General features: G+C 38.6%; 1 protein-coding gene across 4 annotated transcripts in view; it reads left to right on the plus strand.

Annotated features, from left to right (window-relative positions):
• Positions 1–11,710, plus strand: part of LOC126234665 (protein spaetzle 4) — a 59,642-nt gene that overhangs the window by 30,697 nt on the left and 17,235 nt on the right. For 2 of the 4 annotated variants that reach the window (XM_049943403.1, XM_049943401.1), the window contains exon 1: positions 7,317–7,395. The exons of the other annotated variants lie outside the window; for them this stretch is intronic. The gene's annotated coding sequence lies outside the window, so the exon portion shown is untranslated. Of the gene's footprint in view, positions 1–7,316; positions 7,396–11,710 lie in introns of those variants that run through there. 4 annotated transcript variants of the gene reach the window in all.

Genomic DNA, 11,710 nt, shown 5'->3' on the forward strand with positions numbered 1-11,710 from the left:
GAACAGCCAGGTGACAATTGTAGTGCTTGCCTGAAGAGCCAAGACTGTTAGCACTCATTTACGGTACGTGAGTGACACTCACTAATTACTCACTAATTTACGTCATGACGCCAAGCAAATCGTTGGGGTATGGTTCCATTTCTGAATCCTTACGTACTGTAAAGGCTTTGTTCGTTGATATACGATTAGAAAAGTAACAGTTTCTTTCAAAGCAGCAACCTTTGTGACCTATTGCATAGTGTTGCCATTTGCCAACGCCAGCAAAGCGTACATTTACGTTCGTGTAAGTGAAGGAAACCACTCGTATATGCGTGATGATGTCGTCTGCAAGAGACACAGTCTAGTTGCATCGAGTTGGACTGTGTTTAGCGTCACTATGTTGGCAGAAACAGTTGAAAATCGATCATCTTTGCTGAAGGCCGAGTGCACGCGTGGAAATACCTGAAAGAGAAAATTGTTTCTGTCTCTTAGATCATACCAAAACAGATTTTTAAGATATGTAAAACGATGCTTAATGATAGCGCAGATTATGTTTCCATGTTTCTGCAACTACATGATGATAATAATAATAATAATAATAATAATAATAATAATAATAAAAATAAATATAAAATAAATAAAAATAATAATAAAAATCGATATAAAAAACCTACATTATGGACAGGTAGACAATTTAAGAAAATTCTTTATAGAACGAGCAGAAACTAGCAAAATACACAAAGCAATCACTCATATAAATACATCGGCTACACCACTACAATTTCATAACCACCTCTACAACCCTTTAGACCACATAACATCAACAGATACGAAGAAAGTAAATTGGAAAAAGAAAACACTTCATGGCAAGCACCCGTATCATCTAACACAGCCACACATCGATCAAGACGCATCCAACACATGGCTAAGAAAAGGCAATATATACAGTGAGACAGAAGGATTCATGATTGCAATACAGGATCAAACAATAAACACCAGGTATTACAGCAAGCATATTATTAAAGATCCTAATACCACAACAGATAAATGCAGACTTTGTAAACAACAAATAGAAACAGTAGATCACATCACAAGCGGATGTACAATACTAGCAAATACAGAATACCCCAGAAGACATGACAATGTCGCAAAAATAATACATCAACAGCTTGCCTTACAACATAAACTTATAAAACAACACGTTCCTACATACAAGTATGCACCACAAAATGTACTGGAGAATGATGAATACAAATTATACTGGAACAGAACCATTATAACAGATAAAACAACGCCACATAACAAACCTGACATCATACTCACCAATAAAAAGAAGAAATTAACACAATTAATCGAAATATCCATACCCAATACAACAAATATACAAAAGAAAACAGGAGAAAAAATTGAAAAATACATCCAACTGGCTGAGGAAGTCAAAGACATGTGGCATCAGGATAAAGTTGACATCATACCAATTATACTATCAACTACAGGAGTCATACCACACAATATCCACCAATACATCAATGCAATACAGCTACATCCAAACATATATATACAATTACAGAAATCCGTAATTATTGATACATGTTCAATTACCCGAAAGTTCCTAAATGCAATATAACATGTACCGTACAGCAAAAAGGAAGTGACGCTTGATAAAGGTCCGCGTCACTCCATTCTTAACCAGACTTCTAAAAAGTCTGAGAAAGTAATCAAATAATAATAATAATAGCTTTATTCAACATCGAATGGTACACTGCACATGTACAAAGAAACAGTAATGATTAAAGTTATTTGTACAATACACAAGACACATTCTTCTGAATACGTCATTAATTTACAACAAAATTACAATAAGGTGTTTACTTATTTCTGTTCACATAATTTCACAAAGCATTTGTTGTTCTTCATATAAGTATGGTACTCTTCTAATGTGTAGAAAGGGTGTTTTACTAAAAATTTCTTAAGCTGATGTTTCAGTTTAATTGTAGGAAGAGCCATGACTGCTCTAGGCAGTGCATTAGCTAATTTTATACCTGCATACTGAGGCCCCTTTTCGTAAAGTGCTGTTCTGTGGCTGCCAATGTAAAATCTTTCTTTATTTCTAGTATTGTACTGGTGGAAATCTGAATAAGTGTTTGGGTGCAGTCTTTTCACAAGCAATATGGCTTTTAGAATGTATGTGTTTATAACAGTTAACACCTCTGTTTTTGGAAACAAGTTGCGACAAGATTCCCTATATTTTGCTCCACAGATTATTCTCACACCCCTTTTTTGAAGAATGAGTAGCTTATCTAGATTAGCTTTGGTTGTTGCCCCCCAAATTTCAATACCATAGTTCAAGTGAGAGGAGAAAAGAGCATGGTATGCAGTCTTTAGGACTACGGTGTCTCTACAGAACTTGCTAATAGTACTGATTGCAAATATATTTTTTGACAGCTTAGTTGCTAGAGAGTCAATATGTGTGTCCCATTTCAGGTTGCTTTGGATTGTTATGCCAAGGAATTTTACACTAGACTCTTTCTTTACCAATTCGTTGCCCATGTATAATTTTATTTCATTATTCAAACTACTTTTGTTAAACTCCATCAAACATGTTTTACTGGTGCTTACATTTAAGTGGCTTTCATTAAAAAACTGAACAATTTCTTTTGTCACATTATTATACTTAATCGATACTTTTGGTTTGTTGTTGTATGGCAGCAAATATAAAATACTGGATAAACCAAAATTTCTGTATTCAGTCTCTCACATAACATTTTGTGTCAGACTCTACCTTCAGATTTTTTTCACTGAAATTGGTTTCCTAAGAGAAAATCAATCATTAGAGGGTTAATTAATTTTTTACACTTCCATTCTGTAGATAAAACGGGTTGCCAGAGTAATAACCCCTGCAGAGCTAGGGATTTTTCAGCCAATTACAAAGCAATCTTGTAGTGGGGCAGAGGCAGACCCAACTGCGAATATTTGGAAGTTCTCTGTTCTTGCACTTTCCTAACAAGCAAGAGAAACCTACCGAAACCCGTTGTGTCGTAATCGGGGGATGGGAACCATTTTTAATATAATTCTGGGACAATGTGTCCCAATAGAAAATGAAAACTTAATGTATGTAAAAATATATCTGTTAGTGAGTATACAGAGTACATTCGATGGCTAGCTCGGTATGTGCAGTGTTTCTTTGTCACTATCGGTCGCAGGCGATGCGATGCGAACGACGGTGTTTGACGGTAGCGTTAAAAATCAGTTTACATCGATAACTGGAGGTACAACGGAAGGCTTCGTTCTTTTTTGAACTAAGAGTTTAACGTTGGAAAGCATATTGGTACAATAGTCAGCATATCCCGCTAGGTATGTTCACCATAAATAGGAAAAAGAAAAAGCAAGTTTATTCTCTATGCCTCTGATGTCAAGGCAGATTTCACTGCTTATCTGGTAAAGTTTGTGGAAGCAATTGATCATTATCCTAGCCTGCTCGAGGGAAACTCTTTGACTGGGACATATAGTATATTGTGAAGAAAAGATTGCAGTGAAGCGAGGAAGACGACGAAAGTTTGGAATACTGGATGACATTAAGACCGAAGTTACCAGCAGATTAATGCACAAGAGAAATAAAAACAAAAAGTCTACAGCGCCGCCTGTTCTCTCCATGCCGCCCAAACCTGGCATCCAAAATTCCTCCCGGTAGCAGAATTTCCATCAGTTTCCTGATAAACGAGGCACGTATTTCGGGTGCGGAAGCTAACCTTTCGTCTCAGACTAGTCCCAGGGGTGGTCTCTGACTGGTTCAGACCGGTACACCTCTCCTATCTCATTGCAGTGCCTCGTTTTTTTGACTTTTCTTTCTTTCTTTCTTTCCCTTTGCTTTCTACTTGGCGCTCTGCCGCAGAGGGCAAATTGACAAGCCGTCCCTTCCTTCACCTGGAATCGTTAGGGTTCGATTATTAAAGAGAAAATGGGACTGATCACCTATGTGCAGTCCCTTTCAACTTTCCAAAAATTCTTTGATTCTTTTTAAGCAGACGGTCAATAAAAAGCACCTATTTTGCCTGGAAAAGAAGCTGTAACCGAAAAATGCTTGACACGTCGTAAGGAAAATGACGATGTGACTAGAGATGGTTTAATATCATTTACTATTTTTACCTGCATTCTCTGGGGTGTAGGACGATCGAAAAGCGTCCGGTCCCTTCCCAGTAAAGAAATGGTTAACCCGCTGAGACGACTAAAGTAATTGTTAGTCTTTCACGTCGTGGACTCCAGATCGTAACGAGTCAGTTCTGCTAGTCAGCCTCATTGTAGTAGCGATCCTCCAGCTTTTGCATCCCATTGGAAAAACAGATTCTGTCAAATTTTGCAAAATATCCGTTGATTGCAAAAATCACTTCTTAAATTCATGAAAATTTCTTCGCAAAAAGCAAAATTTTCAGGTCAGGAAGCAGGAAGAAGTCACTTGGGGCTAAGTCTGATGAATAGGGTGGTTGAGGAACCATTCAAAGCGCAATTCATGCACTTCTGCCATTGTTATCGCTGATATGTAAGATGGTACATTATCCTAGTGAACAAGCACTTTTTTTGCATGCCAACCTTGGTCTTGTTCAGCCAATGCAAGTTTCAAACGATCCAACAACGAAGCATAACAGGGTCCTGTCATGGTTCTTTTTCTCAGGTAATCTATGAGGATTATTCCTTGGGAATCCCCAAAAAACAGTGGCTATCACGTACCAGCTGACAAAAGTCTTTGCCTTCGTCGGTGCACTTTTACCAGCCTTTGTCCATTGTTTTTACTACAGTTCTGATTCTGATGTGTAACAATGGATCCATGTTTCATGAGCAGTCATAAATTGGCGCAAATAGTTTTTCGGATTGCGATTAAAGATCGCCAGACATTTTACTGAAATGTTGTGCCGGATGGGCTTTCGGTTGACTGTGAGCAATCACGTCACCCACCTCGCACGCTACTTCTTCACATCCAACTCTCCGTGTAGGATGTTATGCACTCGCTCAGTTGAGATGCCTATGTCAGAGCGCGGTTTGTCTTCAGCGCTCTTCCGACCAAGTTGTCAACAGCCCTGGTATATACGATGGGTAGTTATAAAGTTTTGACTATCACCTCGAAAAAATAAAGTAACGTAATTTTCTGTTTGTTTAGCCGTACAAGTCGTTAGTTCTGTTTGAAATTGAAATCGTCGCGACGCGCCACTGTAGCATACCGCTAGAGGAGCCAAAACAAAATAATTGATAAAAACTAAAGTATCGTGCATTAGCTTGATTCAAGCAGCTGCAGAAATGTTGCAGCTGTGTCAGAACTATTCAGGTGACTTCTTCAGCAGTCTCGAATGTACTTCATCATTTGATTTGGCTAAAACGAAACCAAACACAAAGAAAATAGTAATAAATACAGAACCAAGTGTTCCATTGATTCTGTATTTGGTAATACACCTGTATTATTTGAACCGTTGTTAAATACTGACATTTTAAAAGTAGGAATTTGTAATTTCTTGTGTCAGCCCAGGGTTTTGTTAATAGTTAGTTTTTTCCTACTCATCTACTCGAGAGATTTGCGGGTTGTTGCAGGACAGACTTTGTACTATCAGCCAGTGATGTCCGAATTGGGAATATTTGGGAGGGAAATTCTGTCACGACATTCGCCTCGTGATCGGGGAAACCCGCCCGAAAACCTTGAGCGGTAACGGGAGGACTAGACACCTGAAAGTTGGAAACCGCTTCTATATACTTACCATCAACAATGGGCAGAAACAATAGAGCTCTTGAGTTGACTACTTGCACGGCTGGCGGCAATTGGCAAACTGTAGAGGTGATTAACTCGACGGATACAAGACAGTTACGGTGGACCGAAGACGAAGCTCAGCGCCTCTCGTGTAAAGAATGCGTATGACTGAATTTCCATCGAATCTCTTAAGATTACTGCATGTGCATGCATGAACACACACCTGGAACGGCGATAAATCATTTTAACTATCACTGCTACCTTTTACGTAAAACAGAACAGTAGGAAATCATATCTAACACTTCGTCGTCAAAGATTTTAGTTTTTATGTTGTTATCACAGATGAAAAAGGCAGTTTTAATCTCTGTGATGGTCAGATACATGCTTTTACTCACAAATGACCTTGCTGGGTGATAGAATACACACATTTCCGTAGTGTAAAATTATTTTTATTCGGTTTTAGTTGGGCTTACTTCCCTTAGTACTTTCAGAAACACCACTCAAAAATGGCATATAGAAAAGGCATTTTAGTCTAGAGGAGGATTCAAAAGGTACCCTACAAGTGAGCTTAAAAACTGATGTTTGTTTTACACTTACGACGTATGAAATGATTGTCTTGTATTGGTCGGTGGATAAATTGTATTTCGATTAGTAAAGCGGCGTACACTATGATCGCACCAAGGCTTCTGGCAACAACTGGGGGCCGAGGTTTGCAACATGTTTTGAAACACAGAAACAGCTATCCTCGCCAGTGTCGGAGCAGGTCAAAGAAAACAGTTTCCGGCCAACCACCTGACATCACTAGCTTGTGATAATTAGTACACAGTACTAACTGTCGAAATGGCATCTTTGAATTAGTCAAAGGAGTGCCTTAGAAGTATGAGTGACACTGTACATGGCATAAATTGAGGTGGCGCGTGAAGCGAAACACTGAACTTAAAAAGGTTTCTTCAGTCTGGGTTGAAGTGGCAGATGCATCGAAAAGCGCAGATTTCATTCATTACAAGCAACATAAACAGTGAAACAATGGAGAAAAGTGATACTAATCGATGTATTTCAGTGATTTTATTTCATTCATTTGCCTATACAATCCTATATGCTTCAAAATTTCGTCCCGCGAACTTAATTTACTACCTGGGACATTGATTGCTTCTGAAATAAATTTTCCAACGAGTAACAAGAAGTCTATGGTACAATGGAACTGTTTTTCGGAAATTTGTCTTTATAAGAAACAAATGATATTAGCATATTCGCTAGAATTTAAACATCAGCCTATAATATCGTAGTGAAGCTACGGAAACCAGCGTCGTCTCCCATATTCAGCTCCCTTTGTAGGTTATGCCCATCAGTTAGTCTGTACTGGTTTAGTCCACCAGCGACTTCTGAGCCTTTCTTTTCCTTACCTTCGAGAAGTAATAGTGTAGCACCATACGTCACAATAAAGTAGCCTCTCTTGCCAGCAGGCAGATCAGACTCTTATGCTTTTATCTCTCATGCAGTTATTTCGTATCTCTGGCCTCAGAGCCTCGATATACAACTTCTTCGTACTACCACAATTCGATCAGATTTCTGGCCGATGACAGTAACTCCAGATGAACTAACCAGTGAAGAGGGACGAGTGCCGGCAGCTGTAACCGAGCGGTTCTAGGCGTTTGTCCCGAACCGTGCTGCTGCTACGGTCGCAGGTTCGAATCCTGCCTCGGGCATGGATGTGTGTGATGTCCTTAGGTTAGTTAGCTTTAAGTAGTGCTAAGTCTAGGGGACTGATGACCTCAGATGTTAAGTCCCACAGTCTTTAGAGCCATTTTTTGAGGGACGGGTAACCGCTCTGTTTACTCCCCAATCAACGAACATAGCGCAGCAAACGATGCGGGAACACTACGGAACGAGAAATGTACTCTGAAGCATACACAAAGACCTATAATAAGAAACACGATTACTGTATAAACAAGGTGCCAACGACAGTGTGTACGCAGCTCAGTCATAATGGCCTATTAATGTTTGTATCTTACCATATCCTTCGGTTTTATATGTGTACGTACACTGAATGACGTCGATTGAATTTATATGTGTAAAGATTCTGTGGAAAATCACAACTTTACTTCTGTACTTCCTTGCTGACCCTCACTTAGGTCGTCGAGCAATAAACATCTCTGACTGAACATATTCCCATGACTACTGGTAACACTCATAGACACGCTGATAATAGGTAAAAAGGTTTGCGCCAATCGCCGTCGCGCGGCTACCTGGGAAGAAGCGCTCGTGTCTGCCTTTCTACCGGTCTCTAATGAAGCCGCCCGTCGAGACTGCCTTCCACGCGAGGTCTTCGCCGATATATAACACAAACCTACTTTCCACACTACCCGCGTTTCTCCCTTCACTCTTGTCAACATTTCTCCCAGATGTCTGTGTCTCTTATATCCAATGATATGTTGCTGGCCGTATGGTGTGAATATGAAACACACTCTCGTGATAACATAGTGACACGCTGTTTGCATTATTTTCTAAACAGATGGCCTTGTAGAAAATTTTACTTATAAAATACCGACAAACAATACTTTCCGCGTAAACTAAGTTGACACTCGGCACGGTGGCTGCTGGAAGCGACCGTAAGTGGGAAATGCGTTTCCAGTCGCTCGCATATGCCACTGCGTCGAGTGTCAACTTAGTTTGCGCAGAGAGATATACCTACGTTTTACGCTGAAATAATGGCATTTACTCTTTACTACGCAATTATGCGCGAGTGGAAGTTCTGTGACAGTGCTGATACTGTCTGGACTTGAGTATGTGAAGTCATAATGTTTCTGTTATCAGTGTGCATTATTTATTGGACATATTGGCGCCTTTTCTTTTTTCCAGACTCAGAATACTCACAATTATAAATTTATGCACCTATGTGTCTGTACTCTACATTAAAAATAATATTTCAGAATTTATTGCCAGAAGGGAAATACATGAGCACAACACCAGGGCTAAGGGTAACTTACCATGCCACAGATTAGCAAGAACAGGAAATTCCCAAAAAGTTAACCGACTCAAAATGTTCAATAAACTGCCAATTCGTGTTCAGTCTATGGATGTAATTTTTTTAAAAAATCGAGTGCTGCAGCTGGCTGTCAGATCATCTATTCTATGACATTAAAGAATTCTTTGAGATGCCTGAGCAGGATATTAGCATTTAAAAGTTGTCTGTAATTAAATATATTATTATGTGCTGTGGTTAATCATGTGTAATTACATAGTATATACAATACAATAGTATATTATATTAGATTATAGTATAGCTTATTGCATTAACTTTTAGAAGCTATCCTGGTGTAATTTGGTACACTGCCATGCTTGAAATGTATTCTATAATGTACTGACACTTGTTTATTTTATTATTCTGTATGTACTAGTACATCCTGAATGACAAAGCCAATATCATTGTAAAATGATCCATGGTGAATAAAATTCCTGATTTACATGAGGGCCAGGTGGGGCTGCATTCCCACCCTATCTTCAGGGAAAGAAAAAAATAGTCTAGTCAGGTGTTTTTCTTTCAAGTAAATGTCTTAAAAATCAGTATTATGCAGGTTTTTAATAGGATCTGAATTGGAACTTTTTCATTTGTCTTCCAAAATATTAAAAACATTTCATACTTCTAGATCTAGCCCCCACCCCTCTCTCCCCTACAAACTCCCATATGGGTGCCTGTGGTTGGATGTGTGCCAATCTCTGACTTCCCTTACATTTTTTTTCCTATAAACTCTCTTTACTGCCATGGAAGTTATTCCCTAATGTCTTAATATCCGGTGTGTCAGCCTGCCCTTCCTGCTTTATATGTTCCTTTCTTCACAGACTCTGCAGGGAACCACCTCATTTCTTATACTATCTAATTTTCAACGTCCTTCAATAGCAACACAGTACAAACGTTTATGGGTAGATTCTCTTCTTTTCCTGTTTTCCCCATCCATGATTCACTACCATACAGTACTGTCCTCTGAACGTACGTTATCAATTATTTTCCTCAAATTAAGACTGGTTATGTTACAGATGTCTATTTTCTATCAATAAATATCAGTTAGTCTATCTGCTGAAATGGAGATTAGAGCTGCTCCTTTTGGCTGTGACATTATTTTAGTTCAAAGTTTATTTGCATATGTTTCTGATGCGTGGAGGGACAGCTGGTTCCAAACCAGATTAATTAACCTAGATTAATTTTAGTTGTTAGTGCAAACACATGCATTCCTTGCCCCTACTATGTCAATTTACTGGCCTTGAATTTAAGCATTTGTATATATTTTGATTTTAAATGTAGATAGATGTGCAACAGGTTTCTGAATTAAAGGCCACGTTAACATAAAGGTACAGAACAAGAAAACAAAATAATTTGGAATAGTGTGCTAAGTATTACTGCACTACACTCCATAAAATTTTAAATGAAAGGCTTACTGCCATTCATTCAACTAAAATTTTACAGGTATCAAGCCTGCAATTTATGTTGTTAATACCTCTTCAGACTGTTTCATTAGCATCACCAGTAATAATAGGTGTACCATTCCCGTTCTTTAGGGATAGTTAATGATAGCCTTTCTTTGTTGTTGTTGTGGTCATCACTCTTGAGACTGGCAGCTCTCCATGCTACTCTATCCTGTGCAAGCTTCATCTCCCAGTACCTACTGCAACCTTCATCCTTCTGTATCTGTTTAGTGTATTCATCTCTTGGTCTCCCTCTACGATTTTTACCCTCCACGCTGCCCTCCAATACAAAATTGGTGATCCCTTGATGCCTCAGAACACGTCCTACCAACCGATCCCTTCTTCTAGTCAAGTTGTGCCACAAACTTCTCTTGTCCCCAATCCTATTCAATACTTCCTCATTAGTTATATGATCTACCCATCTAATCTTCAGCATTCTTCTGTAGCACCACATTTCGAAAGCTTCTATTCTCTTCTTGTCCACACTAGTTATTGTCCATGTTTCACTTCCGTACATGGCTACACTCCATACAAATACTTTCAGAAACGACTTCCTGACATTTAAATCTATACTCGATGTTAACAAATTTCTCTTCTTCGGAAACACTTTCTTTGCCATTGCCAGACTACATTTTATATCCTCTCTACTTCGACCGTCATCAGTTATTTTGCTCCCCAAATAGCCAAACTCCTTTACTACTTCAAGTGTCTCATTTTCTAATCTAATTTCCTCAGCATCATCCAACTTAATTCGACTACATTCCATTATCCTTGTTTTGCTTTTGTTAATGTTTATCTTATATCCTCCTTTCAAGACACTGGATAATTAATGATAGCTTTTTTTTCTCTAGGAACCTATATTGTCCTTAGATTTAGCTACAATATGATTTATTACTGTGATTTTGTCAACAAATAATGTCCTAATATGTGATGGAGCAATAGTTTGAGATATTGGTTACGTAGATAGCAATGTAACAAGAAAAGTTCTGTTATCCTTCACACAGTTGTGTTCTTCTTATGCTGAAACACACACAGATGTAACAGTTCCCTCTCTTATGCTTTGTTTGCACTTTTGCTTGACCTTCTTCAAGGATTGCTCCTTCCTCATTTCTCCTTTCCAGATGAGTTTACTCGAGGTATTTCTGAGAGCTCTGTGTGAACTCTTATTTGAGAAGATGGTGGTTCTGATCGTGGTCCAGCTATTTTTATTTAAGTTTTCACCAGTTTCCCTAAATCACTTTGGGTGAATGACCAAATGCTCCTTTCAAGGAGGTAATAGAATATAATTTCCTGACTCATCCTTTGTCAAACCCAAGCCTGTGCTCTCTAATGACCTCAATGTTTAAGATACAACAAACTCTAAATTCCATTAGTTTTCAAAGTTCGGCAGTTTGCAATGACTATGTGAAGACATCTCGTAAGTTAAGTCACCTTTTCATGCTATTAATTGTTAATATACAGATGATTCATGTTTCAATGAGCTCACTGATCCCAAAAGCAAGTCGTCATACTGGGAAAATATCACTCCCCGACCCTAAC

This window comes from Schistocerca nitens, chromosome 2, assembly GCF_023898315.1.
Source record: "Schistocerca nitens isolate TAMUIC-IGC-003100 chromosome 2, iqSchNite1.1, whole genome shotgun sequence".
Lineage (NCBI taxonomy): Eukaryota > Metazoa > Arthropoda > Insecta > Orthoptera > Acrididae > Schistocerca > Schistocerca nitens.